This window comes from Idiotropiscis lumnitzeri, chromosome 19 (assembly GCF_059441095.1).
Source record: "Idiotropiscis lumnitzeri isolate Australia: NSW breed Sydney's pygmy pipehorse chromosome 19, RoL_Ilum_1.0, whole genome shotgun sequence".
In the NCBI taxonomy this organism is placed as follows: Eukaryota; Metazoa; Chordata; class Actinopteri; order Syngnathiformes; family Syngnathidae; genus Idiotropiscis; species Idiotropiscis lumnitzeri.
The window spans coordinates 2475356-2498190 of record NC_142409.1 but is presented as its reverse complement, the minus strand read 5'-3'; the positions used below and the strand labels follow the sequence as shown (position 1 = coordinate 2498190).

Below are 22835 nucleotides of genomic sequence, written 5' to 3'. Positions count from 1 at the left end.
AAACCCACCACCTATTCCGATTAGCACGGTAGGACACTTTTCTGCTTATATATTTTTCTCCACTAGGCGGCGATTTTCCCATTCAAAGTCAACGAGTGACGTATGATGCCCCCCCCCGACCCCCCCAAGGTGGGGTGGGCCTTCAGAGGAAAATTCTCTTCTCCGTGTTGTCAAGTGGGCGTGGCTTGTTCTCTCATTCATTTTGTCCATTGAGTGTGTGGAGCCGGGAGACGAGGTGGCAGGTAATACTATACAGCCACCTCTGCTCCTGCTTATATATTTTTCTCCACTAGGCGGCGATTTTCCCATTCAAAGTCAACGAGTGACGTATGATGCCCCCCCCTTGGGTCGACAAGTGTGCAGAACACAATGTATTAATAATCCATTGTCTTAACCACTCAGCCAACTTATCTCAAGTTCGAAATTCTTTTCGGTCAAGAAACGTATTAGTGTAAACTACCTTCAATTGCAGCAGGACGGGATTTAAACCTTGTTTTTTTTTTTTTATATGAAAGACTGATTCAAACTTCTGAAAACCGTGCCTGTTTTTGGAGAAACCGCCACAACTCCAGAGGGACAACCTAGAACACGTTGCTTTACGGAACAAAAGCAACGGAATTTCAAAGACACGAGGAAGATGGAATTCATACTCACAAATGTAGAAAACAAAAGATGAGTATTCTATCTCCTTCATTAGTCGGCAACCTCATCTGGGATCAAAAAGAGTGCTTATATTATCAGATAAGCGTCCACATCTTGAAGGACATTACAAACTTGGGGCTGATGGATTTCTGCCCCCTAGCACATCTCCTTGAAGTACATTACAAACCCAGTTTTGCTCGAACAAGACTGTTTTTAGACTTAATTTCTTTTGCAATTAAAAAACTGATTCAATTTTCTGAATGCCACGTGTAATTTGGGAGAAACCTCCACAGATCTAGAGGGACAAGGTAGAACACATCGCCTCACGGAACAAAAGCATCGGAATTCCCAAGACACGAGAAAGATGGAATTCATACTCACCAATGTCGAACAACAAGGATGAGTATTCTAGATCCTTCAACAGTCGGCAACCTCATCTGCTTCAATGGGAGGAGTGAGTGCATGTGGCTGATGGGTTTCTGCAGTGTAGCAATATCTGTATTGTACTTGGAAAATGGCACCTCATGCATGGGACATTGTGTTGGTGTGGCCGAGTGGTTAAGGCTTTGGACTAGAAATCCATTGGGGTCTCCCCTCGCAGGTTCAAATCCTGCCACCAACGTGTACGTTTTAGAAGGGAACTTGATGTTCTAATATCAGAATTTAATAAAACATATCACGTAACATTCCCATTTATATACATGTATCGGTTGCATTTCTGCAAACCCCGTTTTGTTGGACAAGGACCGTGTTTCTTTCACAATTTAACGACAAACAAATTTCCGAAAACTGCTTATATTACCAAAGTACCATTCCCATATCCAAAGGGGTCAAACACCTTTCCAATAGCATCATCTTAATTTGATATGTTAAGGTCCAACAAGGGTGGAATTTATCCCCACGTGTGTAGTACACAATGTTCTTATTTCCATAAACCCACCACCTATTCCGATTAGCACGGTAGGACACTTTTCCCATTGTATCAGTCCCATTTTAAATGTCAAGTATCGACAAGTGTGCAGAACACAATGTATTAATAATCCATTGTCTTAACCACTCAGCCAATTTATCTCAAGTTCGAAATTCTTTTCGGTCAATAAACGTATTAGTGTAAACTACCTTCAATTGCAGCAGGACGGGATTTAAACCTTGTTTTTTTTTGTATATGAAAGACTGATTCAAACTTCTGAAAAAAGTGCCTGTTTTTGGAGAAACCGCCACAACTCCAGAGGGACAACCTAGAACACGTTGCTTTACGGAACAAAAGCATCGGAATTTCAAAGACACGAGGAAGATGGAATTCATACTCGCAAATGTAGAAAACAAAAGATGTGTCACGTGAGGAGAGGGGCTTGTACCCAAAAGCAGACAGGAGACGGAGGTGGCGACGTAAAAGTATTTATATACAAAATTCCAAGTAATAACAAGCAGGCCTGGATTCAGAACACATGGAAAATGGCTGACATCCTCACATGAAGAAAGCTGAACGTACTGACGATGTGTCTCTGAATAACTTGCTCTTAAATACTCAAGGAATCAAGCCTATATGACATCATAAAAGACCAGAGCATAAAAGGACCATAGCAACTGTGTAGCAACTGTGTAGCAACAGACACATTAAGGCATATCACAACAGTACCCCCCCTCAATGGGCACCACCTGGTGCCTTTCCTGGCTTGTGATGGAACTCACGGTAGAAGTCCCGTAGCAGAGAGGGTGTCAGGATGAGGGATCTCGAAATCCAGGAACGCTCCTCAGGGCCGTAACCCTCCCAGTCAACTAAATATTGAAAACCCCGACCACGCCGACGTACATCCAAAATGTTCTTCCCAATGTAAGCGGGGTGACCATCAACGTCCAGTGGCGGAGGGGGGAGCTCGGGAGGAGGACTGAGGGGGCTGGAGGAGACTGGCTTCAGGAGGGAGACATGAAAAGTTGGGTGGACCTGGAGGGAGGCCGGGAGCTTCAAACGGACAGCAGAAGGGTTAATGCGTCAGCACTCTCCACCTGCACCAGTGAATATCCAGGGAATATCCAGGGAACAGACGTTGAGAGGGTCTCAACTTACAAGTACCTGGGTGTTCATCTGAACAATAAACTGGACTGGAGCGACAACACAGATGCTCTCTATAGGAAGGGTCAGAGCAGACTCTTCCTACTCAGGAGGCTGAGGTCCTTTGGCATTCGGGGAACACTCCTCAGGACCTTCTATGACTCGGTGGTTTCACCGGTCATTTTCTATGGAGTGGTCTGCTGGGCAGGAGGCATCTCGGGCCGGGACAAAAAGAGACTGGACAAACTAGTGAGGAGGACCAGCTCTGTCCTGGGCTGCTCCCTGGACTCTGTGGACTCAGTGGGGGGCAGGAGGATGACGGCAAAACTGTCATCAATGCTGGACAACCCAGCCCACCCACTCTATGATACTCTTAGAACACTTCACAGCTCCTTCAGTAATAGACTTTTACACCCTCGCTGTACCAAAGAGAGATTTCGGCGCTCCTTCCTGCCTACTGCTGTCAGACTTTTTAACAAGAACATTGGGTCAGGCCTACGAACGGGCGGGCATTAGTGCAATTGTGCAGTCCTAGGATGCAATATAAACCGCTACTGCACTTTCAGCCAAGGGTGTACTTAAATATTGACCAATGATGTATTTTGTTTACATTACCGTATTCTTATTACTGTACTTCTATCTCTGCAGTATTTCTACCATTGCAGGACGTTCACTATTACAGTACTTTTATCCTTGCAGTACTTTTATAATTGCAGTATTCCTATCATTGCGGTACTTTTACTATCACAGTACTTTTATCATTGCAGTATTTTTCTATCATTGCAGTACTTTTACTATTACAGTACTTTTACCATTGCAGTATACTTTATCATTGCAATATTTTTATCATTGCAGTATTTTCAATCATTTAGTAGTTTTTATCATTACAGTGTTTCCCCCTCTGTATAATGGACATACATTAGGAGTGTTTCCTTAAACTAGATACGTTTATACTGTGTATATTTGCATGCATTGTTATGAATGTCTGCTGCTAATGTTATACATTAACGGCTACATTACGCCGCCGACTCTGTGTGATCTATATCTTTGCTGCTGTAACACCTCAAATTTCCCCATTGTGGGACTAATAAAGGACATCTTATCTTATCTTATCTTATCTTAATGATCTTCTCATTCTCAAACGGTCCAATGAATCTGGAGCTAGTTTGCGGGAATCAGTCTGGAGGGGAAGGTCACGGGAGGATAGCCAAACCATTTGCCCTGGGCGATAGTCAGGGGCCGGAGATCGATGTCTATCGGCCAGTTGTTGGTTGCGCTGGGCTGTGCGGGACAGGACGGCTCTGGCATGTCTCCATACGGCATGGCAACGCCGCAGATGAGCGCGGACAGAGGGAACGGCGACCGCTTGTTCCTGGGAAGGGAATAGTGGAGGTTGATATCCATATGCGACCATGAACAGAGACATGCCCATGGTTGAGGAGGTGAGGGAATTGTGGGAATACTCGATCCATGGTAGGTGTAGGCTCCAGGAAGCAGGATGGCGGGCCGAAACACACCTGAGGGATGACTCCAGATCCTGATTGACTCTCTCTGATGTTCATTGGTCTGGGGATGATAACCTGAAGACAGGCTAGAGGACGCTCCCAGAGCTTTACAGAAAGCTTGCCATACCTGGGATGTGAACTGGGGACCCCGGTCAGAAACAATGTCAATGGGGATGCCATGAAGCTTGAAGACGTGGTTCACTAGGATGTTTGCCGTCTCAAATGCGGAAGGAAGTTTGGGTAATGGAATGAAGTGAACCATCTTGGAGAAACGGTCAACTACAGTCAGTATGACCGTGTTTCCCTCGGAGGGCGGCAGGCCTGAGACGAAATCGACCGACTGGTGGGACCAGGGGCGGCTGGGGATGGGCAGGGGTTGCAGAAGACCCATTGGGCGATGGTGAGAAGGCTTCCCCCGAGAGCAGGTGTGGCAAGCAGCGACGAACTCCCTCACATCTTGAGCCATTCGGGGCCACCAGAAGGGTTGCCGCAGGAATTGGAGGGTTCAAGTCAATGATGACAAGCCAACTTGGAAGAATGTCCCAATTGCAGGACATGAGAGCGGACAGAATCTGGGACAAAGAGTCGATCCGGAGGGCCCGAGCCAGGATCTGGTTGCTGTTTTTGGGCCTGCAAGACGGCTTGCTCAATGTCCCACACAGCCGCCCTGATGAAACATGAAGAGGGGATGATGGTCTCCGGATCCTGCCTCTCTGAAGGTTGATCATGCATGAGGGAGGAGACAGTGGCATGCAAGTTAATGCGACGAGGAGGTTCAGTCGAGGTTCTAGTGTCGCTCACCCTAAGGCGGCGTTCTGTGGTATCAAGAGGACCCCTGGGTACGAGTGAGCACTGATTGATAAAGTGCCCAGGCTTTCCACAGTAGAGACAAAGACCCTGCGCAACCCGCCGGGCGCGTTCCTCCTGGGAGAGGCGAGTTCTGCTAAGTTGCATGGGTTCTTCCCCGGCAGAAGCAGGCATCAAGGTGCTTGTAAAAGGCTGGGCGATCCGTCGCGGAATGGCCGTGTGAGGGGAGTTAGGGTGGGCAGGTCTGGCACTGCGACGGCGTTCTCTGATGCGGTTGTCAATCCGAATCACTAAGGAGATTAATTGCTCGAGGGACTCAGGCTCATCCCGTGTAGACAGTTCGTCTTGAAGCTCTTCGGACAGTCCGCAAACGAAGGCTGTTCTCTGTCCTGCCTCATTCCATCCTGTTTCAGAGGCTAAAATCCTGAACTCTATGGCATATTCTGCAGCTGACTGTGAGCCCTGACGTAATGCCCATAGTCGTTTGCCTGAAGACTCGGTACGGAAGGGCTGATCAAAGACTCTGCGAATCTCCTCGGAAAAAGCAGAAAATGATCTCAATGTTTCTGACTTTGACTCCCACAAGGAATTGGCCTACTTCCCTGCTTTTCCCCGAAGCAAGTTAATGACATAGGCCAGCTTGGCGCGATCATCCAAAAAAGCGCAAGGTTGTTGCTCAAAAACCAAGGAACAGTTTACTAGGAATTGGACACAGGCTCCTACCTCCCCAGAATAATGTTCAGGTGGCGGAATGTTGGGTTCACGGTGAAAAGGCACAGCTGTGGCGGGTGAGTCGGTCACTCCTTGATTGGACGTGTGGGCCGTAGTGGGTGATGACGATTGTGGTGGAGCGCTGGACGTCATCTGGATAGTCAATGAGTTGACGGTGTTGGAGAGGTTCTGAATAGACTCCATAACCTCCCTCAGGATTTGGTCGTGCTGGCCGAGCAGTGCCCCTTGTGCCCTCATGGCGCGGTGGATTGGGTCCTCTGGGTCTGCTGGGTCCATGATGGTCAGTACGTGCTGTCACGTGAGGAGAGGGGTTTGGACCCAAAAGCAGACAGGAGACGGAGGTGGCGACGTAAAAGTCTTTATATACAAAATTCCAAGTAATAACAAGCAGGCCTGGATTAAGAACACATGGAAAATGGCTGACATCCTCACATGAAGAAAGCTTAACGTACTGACGATGTGTCTCTGAATAACTTGCTCTTAAATACTCAAGGAATCAAGCCTATATGACATCATAAAAGACCAGAACATAAAAGGACCATAGCAACTATGTAGCAATGGACACGTTAAGGCATATCACAACAAGATGAGTATTCTATCTCCTTCATTAGTCGGCAACCTCATCTGGGATCAAAAAGAGTGCTTATATTATCAGATAAGCGTCCACATCTTGAAGGACATTGCAAACTTGGGGCTGATGGATTTCTGCCTCCTTGCACATCTCCTTGAAGGACATTACAAACACAGTTTTGCTCGAACAAGACTGTTTTTAGACTTAATTTCTTTTGCAATTAAAAAACTGATTCAACAAATCGCATCATGCAAAATATAAAATCCACATTATTCTACAAGAATGGTTGTATTAGGGTAAACTGTGTTTTGTTGGACGAATACAGTGTTTGGACCATGGATCTTTGGCAATTTGGCAAAATCTGTATTGTACTTGGAAAATCTCACCTACAACTTCCACACTGTGATGACTGAGTGGTTAAGACGATGGACTAGAAATCCATTGTGGTCGCCCCTTGCATGTTCGAATACTGCCACCAAAGTGTATCTTTCCGCAGGTAACTTTATCTTCTAATATCAGATTAGGGTCTTCAACAATTTATCAAAACATATCATGTAAAATCCCCATTTATCCATATGGAAGGGTCGTAGTTCTGCAAATGCCCTTTTGTCGGACAAGGACTGTGTTTCTTTTTGGCAATTTAACGACATAAATTTCTCAAAACTGCTTATATTACCAAAGTACTATTCCCATATCTAAAGAGGTCAAACACCTTTCCAATATTATCATCATAATTTGATATGTTAAGGTCCAGCGAGTGTGAAATTTATACCCACTTGTGTAGAACACAATTTCTTATTTCCATAGACCCACCTCCTATTCCGATTAACACGGTAAGACACATTTCCCATTATATGAGTCCCATTTTAAATGTCAAGTATCGGCGAGTGTGCAGAACACAATGTATTAGCAATGCATTACCTTAACCACTCAGCCACCTCATCTCAAGTTGGAACCTTTTGTCGGTCAAGAAACATTGTATTAGTGTAAACTACCTTCAATTGTAGCAGGACTGGATTTAAAACGTGGTTCTTTTGTATATGAAAGACTGATTCAAACTTCTTAAAACCGTGCCTGTTTTTGGAGAAACCTCCTCAGCTCCAGAGGGACAATGTAGAACACATTGCTTCACGGAACAAAAGCATCGGAATTTCAAAGACACGAGGAAGATCGAATTCATACTCACAAATGCAGAAAACAAAGGATGAGTATTCTCTCTCCTCCATTAGTCGGCAACGTCATCTGCTTCAATGGAATCAAAGTGAGTGCTTGGGGCTGATGGAATTTTGCCCCCTAGCAAAATATGTATTGTCGTCAGAAAATGTCACCTCTGGAGGGCAACTGTGTTGGTGTGGCCGAGTGGTCAGGGTGATGGACTAAAAATTCACTGGGGTGTCCCCTCGTAGGTTCTTATCCTGCTGCCAAAGTGAGCTTTTCAGAGGAGAATCTAAGGATCTTTTGCAATTTCAAGACTGATTCAAATTTCTGAATGCCACGTGTAATTTCGGAGAAACCTCCACAGATCCAGAGGGACAAGGTAGAACACATTCCCTCTCAGAACAAAAGCATCGGAATTCCCAAGACACGAGAAAGATGGAATTCATACTCACCAATGTAGAACAACAAGGATGAGTATCCTATCTCCTTCAACAGTCGGCTACCTCATCTGCTTCTATGGGAAGTGTGAGTGCATGTGGCTTATGGTTTTCTGCAGTGTAGCAATATCTGTATTGTACTTGGAAAATGGCACCTGTGCATGGGACATTGTGTTGGTGTGGCCGAGTGGTTAAGGCGATGGACTAGAAATCCATTGGGGTCTCCCCTCGCAGGTTCAAATCCTGCCACCAACGTGTACGTTTTAGAAGGGAACTTGATGTTCTAATATCAGAATTTAATAAAACATATCACGTAACATTCCCATTTATATACATGGATCGGTTGCATTTCTGCAAACCCCGTTTTGTCCGACAAGGACCGTGTTTCTTTCACAATTTAACTACATACAAATTTCCGAAAACTGCTTATATTACCAAAGTACCATTCCCATATCCAAAGAGGTCAAACACCTTTCCAATAGCATCATCTTAATTTGATATGTTAAGGTCCAACAAGGGTGGAATTTATCCCCACGTGTGTAGTACACAATGTTCTTATTTCCATAAACCCACCACCTATTCCGATTAGCACGGTAGGACACTTTTCCCATTGTATCAGTCCCATTTTAAATGTCAAGTATCGACAAGTGTGCAGAACACAATGTATTAATAATCCATTGTCTTAACCACTCAGCCAACTTATCTAAAGTTCGAAATTCTTTTCGGTCAAGAAACGTATTAGTGTAAACTACCTTCAATTGCAGCAGGACGGGATTTAAACCTTGTTTTTTTTTGTATATGAAAGACTGATTCAAACTTCTGAAAACCGTGCCTGTTTTTGGAGAAACCGCCACAACTTCAGAGGGACAACCTAGAACACGTTGCTTTACGGAACAAAAGCATCGGAATTTCAAAGACACGAGGAAGATGGAATTCATACTCACAAATGTAGAAAACAAAAGATGAGTATTCTATCTCCTTCATTAGTCGGCAACCTCATCTGGGATAAAAAAGAGTGCTTATATTATCAGATAAGCGTCCACATCTTGAAGGACATTACAAACTTGGGGCTGATGGATTTCTGCCCCCTAGCACATCTCCTTGAAGGACATTACAAACTCAGTTTTGCTCGAACAAGACTGTTTTTAGACTTAATTTCTTTTGCAATTAAAAAACTGATTCAATTTTCTGAATGCCACGTGTAATTTCGGAGAAACCTCCACAGATCTAGAGGGACAAGGTAGAACACATCGCCTCACGGAACAATAGCATCGGAATTCCCAAGACACGAGAAAGATGGAATTCATACTCACCAATGTCGAACAACAAGGATGAGTATTCTAGATCCTTCAACAGTCGGCAACCTCATCTGCTTCAATGGGAGGAGTGAGTGTATGTGGCTGATGGGTTTCTGCAGTGTAGCAATATTTGTATTAGACTTGGAAAATGTAACCTGCAACGGGGACACTTTGTTGGTGTGGCCGAGTGGTTAAGGCGATGGACTTGAAATCCATTGGGGTCTCCCCTCGTAGGTTCAAATCCTGCTGCCAACGTAGGCTTTTTAGAGGAGAACCGGGTGTTCTCTCATCTGATAAGACTTTTCAACAGTTGAACAAATCTCATCATGCTTAAATGTAAAATCCACATTATTCTACAAGAATGGTTGTATTAGGGTAAACTGTGTTTTGTTGGACGAATACAGTGTTTGGACCATGGATCTTTGGCAATTTGGCAAAATCTGTATTGTACTTTGAAAATCTCACCTACAACTTCCACACTGTGATGACTGAGTGGTTAAGACGATGGACTAGAAATCCATTGTGGTCGCCCCTTGCATGTTCGAATACTGCCACCAAAGTGTATCTTTCCGCAGGTAACTTTATCTTCTAATATCAGATTAGGGTCTTCAACAATTTATCAAAACATATCATGTAAAATCCCCATTTATCCATATGGAAGAGTCGTAGTTCTGCAAATGCCCTTTGTCGGACAAGGACTGTGTTTCTTTTTGGCAATTTAACGACATAAATTTCTCAAAACTGCTTATATTACCAAAGTACTATTCCCATATCTAAAGAGGTCAAACACCTTTCCAATATTATCATCATAATTTGATATGTTAAGGTCCAGCGAGGGTGGAATTTATACCCACTTGTGTAGAACACAATGTTCATATTTCCATAGACCCACCTCCTATTCCGATTAACACGGTAAGACACATTTCCCATTATATGAGTCCCATTTTAAATGTCAAGTATCGGCGAGTGTGCAGAACACAATGTATTAGCAATGCATTGCCTTCACCACTCAGCCACCTCATCTCAAGTTGGAACCTTTTGTCGGTCAAGAAACATTGTATTAGTGTAAACTACCTTCAATTGTAGCAGGACTGGATTTAAAACGTGGTTCTTTTGAATATGAAAGACTGATTCAAACTTCTTAAAACCGTGCCTGTTTTTGGAGAAACCTCCTCAGCTCCAGAGGGACAATGTAGAACACATTGCTTCACGGAACAAAAGCATCGGAATTTCAAAGACACGAGGAAGGTCTAATTCATACTCACAAATGCAGAAAACAAAGGATGAGTATTCTCTCTCCTCCATTAGTCGGCAACGTCATCTGCTTCAATGGAATCAAAGTGAGTGCTTGGGGCTGATGGAATTTTGCCCCCTAGCAAAATATGTATTGTCGTCAGAAAATGTCACCTCTGGAGGGCAACTGTGTTGGTGTGGCCGAGTGGTCAGGGTGATGGACTAAAAATTCACTGGGGTGTCCCCTCGTAGGTTCTTATCCTGCTGCCAAAGTGAGCTTTTCAGAGGAGAATCTAAGGATCTTTTGCAATTTCAAGACTGATTCAAATTTCTGAATGCCACGTGTAATTTCGGAGAAACCTCCACAGATCCAGAGGGACAAGGTAGAACACATTCCCTCTCAGAACAAAAGCATCGGAATTCCCAAGACACGAGAAAGATGGAATTCATACTCACCAATGTAGAACAACAAGGATGAGTATCCTATCTCCTTCAACAGTCGGCTACCTCATCTGCTTCTATGGGAAGTGTGAGTGCATGTGGCTTATGGTTTTCTGCAGTGTAGCAATATCTGTATTGTACTTGGAAAATGGCACCTGTGCATGGGACATTGTGTTGGTGTGGCCGAGTGGTTAAGGCGATGGACTAGAAATCCATTGGGGTCTCCCCTCGCAGGTTCAAATCCTGCCACCAACGTGTATGTTTTAGAAGGGAACTTGATGTTCTAATATCAGAATTTAATAAAACATATCACGTAACATTCCCATTTATATACATGGATCGGTTGCATTTCTGCAAACCCCGTTTTGTCGCACAAGGACCGTGTTTCTTTCACAATTTAACGACATACAAATTTCCGAAAACTGCTTATATTACCAAAGTACCATTCCCATATCCAAAGAGGTCAAACACCTTTCCAATAGCATCATCTTAATTTGATATGTTAAGGTCCAACAAGGGTGGAATTTATCCCCACGTGTGTAGTACACAATGTTCTTATTTCCATAAACCCACCACCTATTCCGATTAGCACGGTAGGACACTTTTCCCATTGTATCAGTCCCATTTTAAATGTCAAGTATCGACAAGTGTGCAGAACACAATGAATTAATAATCCATTGTCTTAACCACTCAGCCAACTTATCTCAAGTTCGAAATTCTTTTCGGTCAAGAATCGTATGAGTGTAAACTACCTTCAATTGCAGCAGGACGGGATTTAAACCTTGTTTTTTTTGTATATGAAAGACTGATTCAAACTTCTGAAAACCGTGCCTGTTTTTGGAGAAACCGCCACAACTCCAGAGGGACAACCTAGAACACGTTGCTTTACGGAACAAAAGCATCGGAATTTCAAAGACACGAGGAAGATGGGATTCATACTCGCAAATGTAGAAAACAAAAGATGTGTCACGTGAGGAGAGGGGTTTGGACCCAAAAGCAGACAGGAGACGGAGGTGGCGACGTAAAAGTATTTATATACAAAATTCCAAGTAATAACAAGCAGGCCTGGATTCAGAACACATGGAAAATGGCTGACATCCTCACATGAAGAAAGCTGAACGTACTGACGATGTGTCTCTGAATAACTTGCTCTTAAATACTCAAGGAATCAAGCCTATATGACATCATAAAAGACCAGAGCATAAAAGGACCATAGCAACTGTGTAGCAACAGACACATTAAGGCATATCACAACAGTACCCCCCCTCAATGGGCACCACCTGGTGCCTTTCCTGGCTTGTGAGGGAACTCACGGTAGAAGTCCCGTAGCAGAGAGGGTGTCAGGATGAGGGATCTCAAAATCCAGGAACGCTCCTCAGGGCCGTAACCCTCCCAGTAAACTAAATATTGAAAACCCCGACCACGCCGACGTACATCCAAAATCTTCTTCCCAATGTAAGCGGGGTGACCATCAACGTCCAGTGGCGGAGGGGGGAGCTCGGGAGGAGGACTGAGGGGGCTGGAGGAGACTGGCTTCAGGAGGGAGACATGAAAAGTTGGGTGGACCTGGAGGGAGGCCGGGAGCTTCAAACGGACAGCAGAAGGGTTAATGCGTCAGCACTCTCCACCTGCACCAGTGAATATCCAGGGAATATCCAGGGAACAGACGTTGAGAGGGTCTCAACTTACAAGTACCTGGGTGTTCATCTGAACAATAAACTGGACTGGAGCGACAACACAGATGCTCTCTATAGGAAGGGTCAGAGCAGACTCTTCCTACTCAGGAGGCTGAGGTCCTTTGGCGTTCGGGGAACACTCCTCAGGAACTTCTATGACTCGGTGGTTTCACCGGTCATTTTCTATGGAGTGGTCTCCTGGGCAGGAGGCATCTCGGGCCGGGACAAAAAGAGATTGGACAAACTAGTGAGGAGGGCCAGCTCTGTCCTGGGCTGCTCCCTGGACTCTGTGGACTCAGTGGGGGGCAGGAGCATGACGGCAAAACTGTCATCAATGCTGGACAACCCAGCCCACCCACTCTATGACACTCTTAGAACACTTCACAGCTCCTTCAGTAATAGACTTTTACACCCTCGCTGTACCAAAGAGAGATTTCGGCGCTCCTTCCTGCCTACTGCTGTCAGACTTTTTAACAAGAACATTGGGTCAGGCCTACAAACGGGCGGGCATTAGTGCAATTGTGCAGTCCTAGGATGCAATATAAACCGCTACTGCACTTTCAGCCAAGGGTGTACTTAAATATTGACCAATGATGTATTTTGTTTACATTACCGTATTCTTATTACTGTACTTCTATCTCTGCAGTATTTCTACCATTGCAGGACGTTCACTATTACAGTACTTTTATCCTTGCAGTACTTTTATAATTGCAGTATTCCTATCATTGCGGTACTTTTACTATCACAGTACTTTTATCATTGCAATATTTTTATCATTGCAGTATTTTCAATCATTTAGTAGTTTTTATCATTACAGTGTTTCCCCCTCTGTATAATGGACAGACATTAGGAGTGTTTCCTTAAACTAGATAGGTTTATACTGTGTATATTTGCATGCATTGTTATGAATGTCTGCTGCTAATGTTATACATTAACGGCTACATTACGCCGCCGACTCTGTGTGATCTATATCTTTGCTGCTGTAACACCTCAAATTTCCCCATTGTGGGACTAATAAAAGACATCTTATCTTATCTTATCTTAATGACCTTCTCATTCTCAAACGGTCCAATGAATCTGGGGGCTAGTTTGCGGGAATCAGTCTGGAGGGGAAGGTCACGGGAGGATAGCCAAACCATTTGCCCTGGGCGATAGTCAGGGGCCGCAGATCGATGTCTATCGGCCAGTTGTTGGTTGCGCTGGGCTGTGCGGGACAGGACGGCTCTGGCATGTCTCCATACGGCATGGCAACGCCGCAGATGAGCGCGGACAGAGGGAACGGCGACCGCTTGTTCCGGGGAAGGGAATAGTGGAGGTTGATATCCATATGCGACCATGAACAGAGACATGCCCATGGATGAGGAGGTGAGGGAATTGTGGGAATACTCGATCCATGGTAGGTGTAGGCTCCAGGAAGCAGGACGGCGGGCCAAAACACACCTGAGGGATGACTCCAGAACCTGATTGACTCTCTCTGATGTTCATTGGTCTGGGGATGATAACCTGAAGACAGGCTAGAGGACACTCCCAGAGCTTTACAGAAAGCTTGCCATACCTGGGATGTGAACTGGGGACCCCGGTCAGAAACAATGTCAATGGGGATGCCATGAAGCTTGAAGACGTGGTTCACTAGGATGTTTGCCGTCTCAAATGTGGAAGGAAGTTTGGGTAATGGAATGAAGTGAACCAACTTGGAGAAACGGTCAACTACAGTCAGTATGACCGTATTTCCCTCGGAGGGCAGCAGGCCAGAGACGAAATCGACCGACTGGTGGGACCAGGGGCGGCTGGGGATGGGCAGGGGTTGCAGAAGACCCATTGGGCGATGGTGAGAAGGCTTCCCCCGAGAGCAGGTGTGGCAAGCAGCGACGAACTCCCTCACATCTTGAGCCATTCGGGGCCACCAGAAGCGTTGCCGCAGGAATTGGAGGGTTCAATTCAATGATGACAAGCCAACTTGGAAGAATGTCCCAATTGCAGGACTTGAGAGCGGACAGAATCTGGGACAAAGAGTCGATCCGGAGGGCCCGAGCCAGGTTCTGGTTGCTGTTGTTGGGCCTGCAAGACGGCTTGCTCAATGTCCCACACAGCCGCCCTGATGAAACATGAAGAGGGGATGATGGTCTCCGTATCCTGCCTCTCTGAAGGTTGATCATGCATGAGGGAGGAGACAGTGGCATGCAAGTTAATGCGACGAGGAGGTTCAGTAGAGGTTCTAGTGTCGCTCACCCTAAGGCGGCGTTCTGTGGTATCAAGAGGACCCCTGGGTACGAGTGAGCACTGATTGATAAAGTGCCCAGGCTTTCCACAGTAGAGACAAAGACCCTGCGCAACCCGCCGGGCGCGTTCCTCCTGGGAGAGGCGAGTTCTGCTAAGTTGCATGGGTTCTTCCCCGGCAGAAGCAGGCATCAAGGTGCTTGTAAAAGGCTGGGCGATCCGTCGCGGAATGGCCGTGTGAGGGGAGTTAGGGTGGGCAGGTCTGGCACTGCGACGGCATTCTCTGATGCAGTTGTCAATCCGAATCACTAAGGAGATTAATTGCTCGAGGGACTCAGGCTCATCCCGTGTAGACAGTTCGTCTTGAAGCTCTTCGGACAGTCCGCAAACGAAGGCTGTTCTCTGTCCTGCCTCATTCCATCCTGTTTCAGAGGCTAAAATCCTGAACTCTATGGCATATTCTGCAGCTGACTGTGAGCCCTGACGTAATGCCCATAGTCGTTTGCCTGAAGACTCTGTACGGAAGGGCTGATCAAAGACTCTGCGCATCTCCTCAGAAAAAGCAGAAAATGATCTCAATGTTTCTGACTTTGACTCCCACAAGGAATTGGCCCACTTCCCTGCTTTTCCCCGAAGCAAGTTAATGACATAGGCCAGCTTGGCGCGATCATGCAAAAACGCGCAAGTTTGTTGCTCAAAAACCAAGGAACAGTTTACTAGGAATTGGACACAGGCTCCTACCTCCCCAGAATAATGTTCAGGTGGCGGAATGTTGGGTTCACGGTGAAAAGGCACAGCAGTAGCGGGTGAGTCGGTCACTCCTTGATTGGACGTGTGGGCCGGAGTGGGTGATGACGATTGTGGTGAAGCGCTGGACGTCATCTGGATAGTCAATGAGTTGACGGTGTTGGAGAGGTTCTGAATAGACTCCATAACCTCCCTCAGGATTTGGTCGTGCTGGCCGAGCAGTGCCCCTTGTGCCCTCATGGCGCGGTGGATTGGGTCCTCTGGGTCTGCTCGGTCCATGATGGTCAGTACGTGCTGTCACGTGAGGAGAGGGGTTTGGACCCAAAAGCAGACAGGAGACGGAGGTGGCGACGTAAAAGTCTTTATATACAAAATTCCAAGTAATAACAAGCAGGCCTGGATTAAGAACACATGGAAAATGGCTGACATCCTCACATGAAGAAAGCTTAACGTACTGACGATGTGTCTCTGAATAACTTGCTCTTAAATACTCAAGGAATCAATCCTATATGACATCATAAAAGACCAGAACATAAAAGGACCATAGCAACTATGTAGCAACGGACACGTTAAGGCATATCACAACAAGATGAGTATTCTATCTCCTTTATTAGTCGGCAACCTCATCTGGGATCAAAAAGAGTGCTTATATTATCAGATAAGCGTCCACATCTTGAAGGACATTGCAAACTTGGGGCTGATGAATTTCTGCCCCCTAGCACATCTCCTTGAAGGACATTACAAACTCAGTTTTGCTCGAACAAGACTGTTTTTAGACTTCATTTCTTTTGCAATTAAAAAACTGATTCAAATTTCTGAATGCCACGTGTAATTTCGGAGAAACCTCCACAGATCCAGAGGGACAAGGTAGAACACATTCCCTCTCGGAACAAAAGCATCGGAATTCCCAAGACACGAGAAAGATGGAATTCATACTCACCAATGTCGAACAACAAGGATGAGTATTCTAGATCCTTCAACAGTCGGCAACCTCATCTGCTTCAATGGGAGGAGTGAGTGCATGTGGCTGATGGGTTTCTGCAGTGTAGCAATATTTGTATTGTACTTGGAAAATGTAACCTGCAACGGGGACACTTTGTTGGTGTGGCCGAGTGGTTAAGGCGATGGACTTGAAATCCATTGGGGTCTCCCCTCGTAGGTTCAAATCCTGCTGCCAACGTGGGCTTTTTAGAGGAGAACCGGGTGTTCTCTTATCTGATAAGACTTTTCAACAGTTGAACAAATCGCATCATGCAAAATATAAAATCCACATTATTCTACAAGAATGGTTGTATTAGAGTAAACTGTGTTTTGTTGGACGATTACAGTGTTTGGACTATGGATCTTTGGCAATTTGGCAAAATCTGTATTGTACTTGGAAAATCTCTCCTAAAACTGGCATACTGTGATGACTGAGTGGTTAAGACGATGGACTAGAAATCCATTGTGGTCGCCCCTTGCATGTTCGAATACTGCCACCAAAGTGCATCTTTCCGCAGGTAACTTCATCTTCTAATATCAGATTAGGGTCTTCAACAATTTAACAAAACATATCATGTAAAATCCCCATTTATCCATATGGAAGGGTCGTAGTTCTGCAAATGCCCTTTGTCGGACAAGGACTGTGTTTCTTTTTGGCAATTTAACGACATAAATTTCTCAAAACTGCTTATATTACCAAAGTACTATTCCCATATCTAAAGAGGTCAAACACCTTTCCAATATTATCATCATAATTTGATATGTTAAGGTCCAGCGAGTGTGAAATTTATACCCACTTGTGTAGAACACAATTTCTTATTTCCATAGACCCACCTCCTATTCCGATTAACACGGTAAGACACATTTCCCATTATATGAGTCCCATTTTAAATGTCAAGTATCGGCGAGTGTGCAGAACACAATGTATTAGCAATGCATTACCTTAACCACTCAGCCACCTCATCTCAAGTTGGAACCTTTTGTCGGTCAAGAAACATTGTATTAGTGTAAACTACCTTCAATTGTAGCAGGACTGGATTTAAAACGTGGTTCTTTTGTATATGAAAGACTGATTCAAACTTCTTAAAACCGTGCCTGTTTTTGGAGAAACCTCCTCAGCTCCAGAGGGACAATGTAGAACACATTGCTTCACGGAACAAAAGCATCGGAATTTCAAACACACGAGGAAGATTCGAATTCATACTCACAAATGCAGAAAACAAAGGATGAGTATTCTCTCTCCTCCATTAGTCGGCAACGTCATCTGCTTCAATGGAATCAAAGTGAGTGCTTGGGGCTGATGGAATTTTGCCCCCTAGCAAAATATGTATTGTCGTCAGAAAATGTCACCTCTGGAGGGCAACTGTGTTGGTGTGGCCGAGTGGTCAGGGTGATGGACTAAAAATTCACTGGGGTGTCCCCTCGTAGGTTCTTATCCTGCTGCCAAAGTGAGCTTTTCAGAGGAGAATCTAAGGATCTTTTGCAATTTCAAGACTGATTCAAATTTCTGAATGCCACGTGTAATTTCGGAGAAACCTCCACAGATCCAGAGGGAGAAGGTAGAACACATTCCCTCTCAGAACAAAAGCATCGGAATTCCCAAGACACGAGAAAGATGGAATTCATACTCACCAATGTAGAACAACAAGGATGAGTATCCTATCTCCTTCAACAGTCGGCTACCTCATCTGGTTCTATGGGAAGTGTGAGTGCATGTGGCTTATGGTTTTCTGCAGTGTAGCAATATCTGTATTGTACTTGGAAAATGGCACCTGTGCATGGGACATTGTGTTGGTGTGGCCGAGTGGTTAAGGCGATGGACTAGAAATCCATTGGGGTCTCCCCTCGCAGGTTCAAATCCTGCCACCAATGTGCACGTTTTAGAAGGGAACTTGATGTTCTAATATCAGAATTTAATAAAACATATCACGTAACATTCCCATTTATATACATGGATCGGTTGCATTTCTGCAAACCCCGTTTTGTCGGACAAGGACCGTGTTTCTTTCACAATTTAACGACATACAAATTTCCGAAAACTGCTTATATTACCAAAGTACCATTCCCATATCCAAAGAGGTCAAACACCTTTCCAATAGCATCATCTTAATTTGATATGTTAAGGTCCAACAAGGGTGGAATTTATCCCCACGTGTGTAGTACACAATGTTCTTATTTCCATAAACCCACCACCTATTCCGATTAGCACGGTAGGACACTTTTCTGCTTATATATTTTTCTCCACTAGGCGGCGATTTTCCCATTCAAAGTCAACGAGTGACGTATGATGCCCCCCCCCGACCCCCCCAAGGTGGGGTGGGCCTTCAGAGGAAAATTCTCTTCTCCGTGTTGTCAAGTGGGCGTGGCTTGTTCTCTCATTCATTTTGTCCATTGAGTGTGTGGAGCCGGGAGACGAGGTGGCAGGTAATACTATACAGCCACCTCTGCTCCTGCTTATATATTTTTCTCCACTAGGCGGCGATTTTCCCATTCAAAGTCAACGAGTGACGTATGATGCCCCCCCCTTGGGTCGACAAGTGTGCAGAACACAATGTATTAATAATCCATTGTCTTAACCACTCAGCCAACTTATCTCAAGTTCGAAATTCTTTTCGGTCAAGAAACGTATTAGTGTAAACTACCTTCAATTGCAGCAGGACGGGATTTAAACCTTGTTTTTTTTTTTTTATATGAAAGACTGATTCAAACTTCTGAAAACCGTGCCTGTTTTTGGAGAAACCGCCACAACTCCAGAGGGACAACCTAGAACACGTTGCTTTACGGAACAAAAGCAACGGAATTTCAAAGACACGAGGAAGATGGAATTCATACTCACAAATGTAGAAAACAAAAGATGAGTATTCTATCTCCTTCATTAGTCGGCAACCTCATCTGGGATCAAAAAGAGTGCTTATATTATCAGATAAGCGTCCACATCTTGAAGGACATTACAAACTTGGGGCTGATGGATTTCTGCCCCCTAGCACATCTCCTTGAAGTACATTACAAACCCAGTTTTGCTCGAACAAGACTGTTTTTAGACTTAATTTCTTTTGCAATTAAAAAACTGATTCAATTTTCTGAATGCCACGTGTAATTTGGGAGAAACCTCCACAGATCTAGAGGGACAAGGTAGAACACATCGCCTCACGGAACAAAAGCATCGGAATTCCCAAGACACGAGAAAGATGGAATTCATACTCACCAATGTCGAACAACAAGGATGAGTATTCTAGATCCTTCAACAGTCGGCAACCTCATCTGCTTCAATAGGAGGAGTGAGTGCATGTGGCTGATGGGTTTCTGCAGTGTAGCAATATTTGTATTAGACTTGGAAAATGTAACCTGCAAGGGGGACACTTTGTTGGTGTGGCCGAGTGGTTAAGGCGATGGACTTGAAATCCATTGGGGTCTCCCCTCGTAGGTTCAAATCCTGCTGCCAACGTGGGTGTTTTAGAGGAGAACCGGGTGTTCTCTCATCTGATAAGACTTTTCAACAGTTGAACAAATCGCATCATGCAAAATATAAAATCCACATTATTTTACAAGAATGGTTGCATTAGGGTAAACTGTGTTTTGTTGGACGAATACAGTGTTTGGACTATGGATCTTTGGCAATTTGGCAAAATCTGTATTGTACTTGGAAAATCTCACCTAAAACTGGCATACTGTGATGACTGAGTGGTTAAGACGATGGACTAGAAATCCATTGTGGTCGCCCCTTGCATGTTCGAATACTGCCACCAAAGTGTATCTTTCCGCAGGTAACTTTATCTTCTAATATCAGATTAGGGTCTTCAACAATTTATCAAAACATATCATGTAAAATCCCCATTTATCCATATGGAAGGGTCGTAGTTCTGCAAATGCCCTTTGTCGGACAAGGACTGTGTTTCTTTTTGGCAATTTAACGACATAAATTTCTCAAAACTGCTTATATTACCAAAGTACTATTCCCATATCTAAAGAGGTCAAACACCTTTCCAATATTATCATCATAATTTGATATGTTAAGGTCCATCGAGGGTGGAATTTATACCCACTTGTGTAGAACACAATGTTCTTATTTCCATAGACCCACCTCCTATTCCGATTAACACGGTAAGACACATTTCCCATTATATGAGTCCCATTTTAAATGTCAAGTATCGGCGAGTGTGCAGAACACAATGTATTAGCAATGCATTGCCTTAACCACTCAGCCACCTCATCTCAAGTTGGAACCTTTTGTCGGTCAAGAAACATTGTATTAGTGTAAACTACCTTCAATTGTAGCAGGACTGGATTTAAAACGTGGTTCTTTTGGATATGAAAGACTGATTCAAACTTCTGAAAACCGTGCCTGTTTTTGGAGAAACCTCCTCAGCTCCAGAGGGACAATGTAGAACACATTGCTTCACGGAACAAAAGCATCGGAATTTCAAAGACACGAGGAAGATCGAATTCATACTCACAAATGCAGAAAACAAAGGATGAGTATTCTCTCTCCTCCATTAGTCGGCAACGTCATCTGCTTCAATGGAATCAAAGTGAGTGCTTGGGGCTGATGGAATTTTGCCCCCTAGCAAAATAAGTATTGTCGTCAGAAAATGTCACCTCTGGAGGGCAACTGTGTTGGTGTGGCCGAGTGGTCAGGGTGATGGACTAAAAATTCACTGGGGTGTCCCCTCGTAGGTTCTTATCCTGCTGCCAAAGTGAGCTTTTCAGAGGAGAATCTAAGGATCTTTTGCAATGTCAAGACTGATTCAAATTTCTGAATGCCACGTGTAATTTCGGAGAAACCTCCACAGATCCAGAGGGACAAGGTAGAACACATTCCCTCTCAGAACAAAAGCATCGGAATTCCCAAGACACGAGAAAGATGGAATTCATACTCACCAATGTAGAACAACAAGGATGAGTATCCTATCTCCTTCAACAGTCGGCTACCTCATCTGCTTCTAAGGGAAGTGTGAGTGCATGTGGCTTATGGTTTTCTGCAGTGTAGCAATATCTGTATTGTACTTGGAAAATGGCACCTGTGCATGGGACATTGTGTTGGTGTGGCCGAGTGGTTAAGGCGATGGACTAGAAATCCATTGGGGTCTCCCCTCGCAGGTTCAAATCCTGCCACCAACGTGTACGTTTTAGAAGGGAACTTGATGTTCTAATATCAGAATTTAATAAAACATATCACGTAACATTCCCATTTATATACATGGATCGGTTGCATTTCTGCAAACCCCGTTTTGTCGGACAAGGACCGTGTTTCTTTCACAATTTAACGACATACAAATTTCCGAAAACTTCTTATATTACCAAAGTACCATTCCCATATCCAAAGAGGTCAAACACCTTTCCAATAGCATCATCTTAATTTGATATGTTAAGGTCCAACAAGGGTGGAATTTATCCCCACGTGTGTAGTACACAATGTTCTTATTTCCATAAACCCACCACCTATTCCGATTAGCACGGTAGGACACTTTTCCCATTGTATCAGTCCCATTTTAAATGTCAAGTATCGACAAGTGTGCAGAACACAATGTATTAATAATCCATTGTCTTAACCACTCAGCCAACTTATCTCAAGTTCGAAATTCTTTTCGGTCAAGAAACGTATTAGTGTAAACTACCTTCAATTGCAGCAGGACGGGATTTAAACCTTGTTTTTTTTTTTTTATATGAAAGACTGATTCAAACTTCTGAAAACCGTGCCTGTTTTAGGAGAAACCGCCACAACTCCAGAGGGACAACCTAGAACACGTTGCTTTACGGAACAAAAGCATCGGAATTTCAAAGACACGAGGAAGATGGAATTCATACTCACAAATGTAGAAAACAAAAGATGAGTATTCTATCTCCTTCATTAGTCGGCAACCTCATCTGGGATCAAAAAGAGTGCTTATATTATCAGATAAGCGTCCACATCTTGAAGGACATTACAAACTTGGGGCTGATGGATTTCTGCCCCCTAGCACATCTCCTTGAAGGACATTACAAACCCAGTTTTGCTCGAACAAGACTGTTTTTAGACTTAATTTCTTTTGCAATTAAAAAACTGATTCAATTTTCTGAATGCCACGTGTAATTTGGGAGAAACCTCCACAGATCTAGAGGGACAAGGTAGAACACATCGCCTCACGGAACAAAAGCATCGGAATTTCAAAGACACGAGGAAGATGGAATTCATACTCGCAAATGTAGAAAACAAAAGATGTGTCACGTGAGGAGAGGGGCTTGGACCCAAAAGCAGACAGGAGACGGAGGTGGCGACGTAAAAGTATTTATATACAAAATTCCAAGTAATAACAAGCAGGCCTGGATTCAGAACACATGGAAAATGGCTGACATCCTC

General features: G+C 44.3%; 8 non-coding genes across 8 annotated transcripts; all 8 read left to right on the top strand.

Moving 5' to 3' along the window:
- Positions 1–1182: 1182 nt before the first annotated feature.
- Positions 1183–1264, top strand: trnas-aga (transfer RNA serine (anticodon AGA)). The gene has a single exon. It is a non-coding gene; the product is annotated as a tRNA-Ser (tRNA).
- Positions 1265–8078: 6814 nt separating this feature from the next.
- On the top strand, positions 8079–8160 carry trnas-aga (transfer RNA serine (anticodon AGA)). Its single transcript has one exon. It is a non-coding gene; the product is annotated as a tRNA-Ser (tRNA).
- A 1216-nt stretch (positions 8161–9376) lies between these two features.
- trnas-uga (transfer RNA serine (anticodon UGA)) lies at positions 9377–9458 on the top strand. The gene has a single exon. It is a non-coding gene; the product is annotated as a tRNA-Ser (tRNA).
- Positions 9459–11050: 1592 nt separating this feature from the next.
- Positions 11051–11132, top strand: trnas-aga (transfer RNA serine (anticodon AGA)). The gene has a single exon. It is a non-coding gene; the product is annotated as a tRNA-Ser (tRNA).
- Positions 11133–16615: 5483 nt separating this feature from the next.
- On the top strand, positions 16616–16697 carry trnas-uga (transfer RNA serine (anticodon UGA)). Its single transcript has one exon. It is a non-coding gene; the product is annotated as a tRNA-Ser (tRNA).
- Positions 16698–18288: 1591 nt separating this feature from the next.
- trnas-aga (transfer RNA serine (anticodon AGA)) lies at positions 18289–18370 on the top strand. Its single transcript has one exon. It is a non-coding gene; the product is annotated as a tRNA-Ser (tRNA).
- Positions 18371–19861: 1491 nt separating this feature from the next.
- On the top strand, positions 19862–19943 carry trnas-uga (transfer RNA serine (anticodon UGA)). The gene has a single exon. It is a non-coding gene; the product is annotated as a tRNA-Ser (tRNA).
- Positions 19944–21534: 1591 nt separating this feature from the next.
- On the top strand, positions 21535–21616 carry trnas-aga (transfer RNA serine (anticodon AGA)). Its single transcript has one exon. It is a non-coding gene; the product is annotated as a tRNA-Ser (tRNA).
- The last annotated feature ends 1219 nt before the right edge of the window (positions 21617–22835 follow it).